A 630-nucleotide genomic window follows, 5' to 3' on the forward strand; every position below is an offset into this window, starting at 1 on the left:
TATATATATATAAATATATATATATATAGATAGATAGATAGATAGATAGATAGAGAGAGAGAGAGAGAGAGAGACAGACAAATAGATAGATGGATAGATAAACAAACAGATAGATAGTTACATAACACACACATGTATGTGTACTTGTGCACATGTAAATTAATGCATAAATGTTTGTGTATATGTATGTGTGCGTACGTGCATGTGAGTGCAATAATATGCACGCATGTTAGTGATTGTGCATTCGCATGTGTCAGTGAGTCTATATGCATTTATGTACATATATGCGTGTGAGTACATGTTAGTGCATGTGTATGTTTGATTTTTTTGTAATTAACAGCAGCAATAGAATCAACTTCTATGTGTAGGTATGTGTGTGTGTGTGCATGTGTGTGTGGGTGTAGGTGGGTGTATGTGTGATGGTGGAAGGCTGTGTATATGTGTGTGTGTGTATAACTGGTTTATTTAATGATTTTAGTTCATGACAAAGAGGACGACAACGATAGTGATTGTGGCGGTGAGAGTAGTGGCTATGATGGTGATGGTGTGCTGGCAAAGCTTGAGGGAGTAATGATTATGATGGTGGTGGTGGTGGTGGTGGTGGTGGTGGTGGAGGTGATGATGGTGGTG

The sequence above is a fragment of the Octopus bimaculoides genome, chromosome 24 (assembly GCF_001194135.2).
Source record: "Octopus bimaculoides isolate UCB-OBI-ISO-001 chromosome 24, ASM119413v2, whole genome shotgun sequence".
Classification (NCBI taxonomy): Eukaryota; Metazoa; Mollusca; class Cephalopoda; order Octopoda; family Octopodidae; genus Octopus; species Octopus bimaculoides.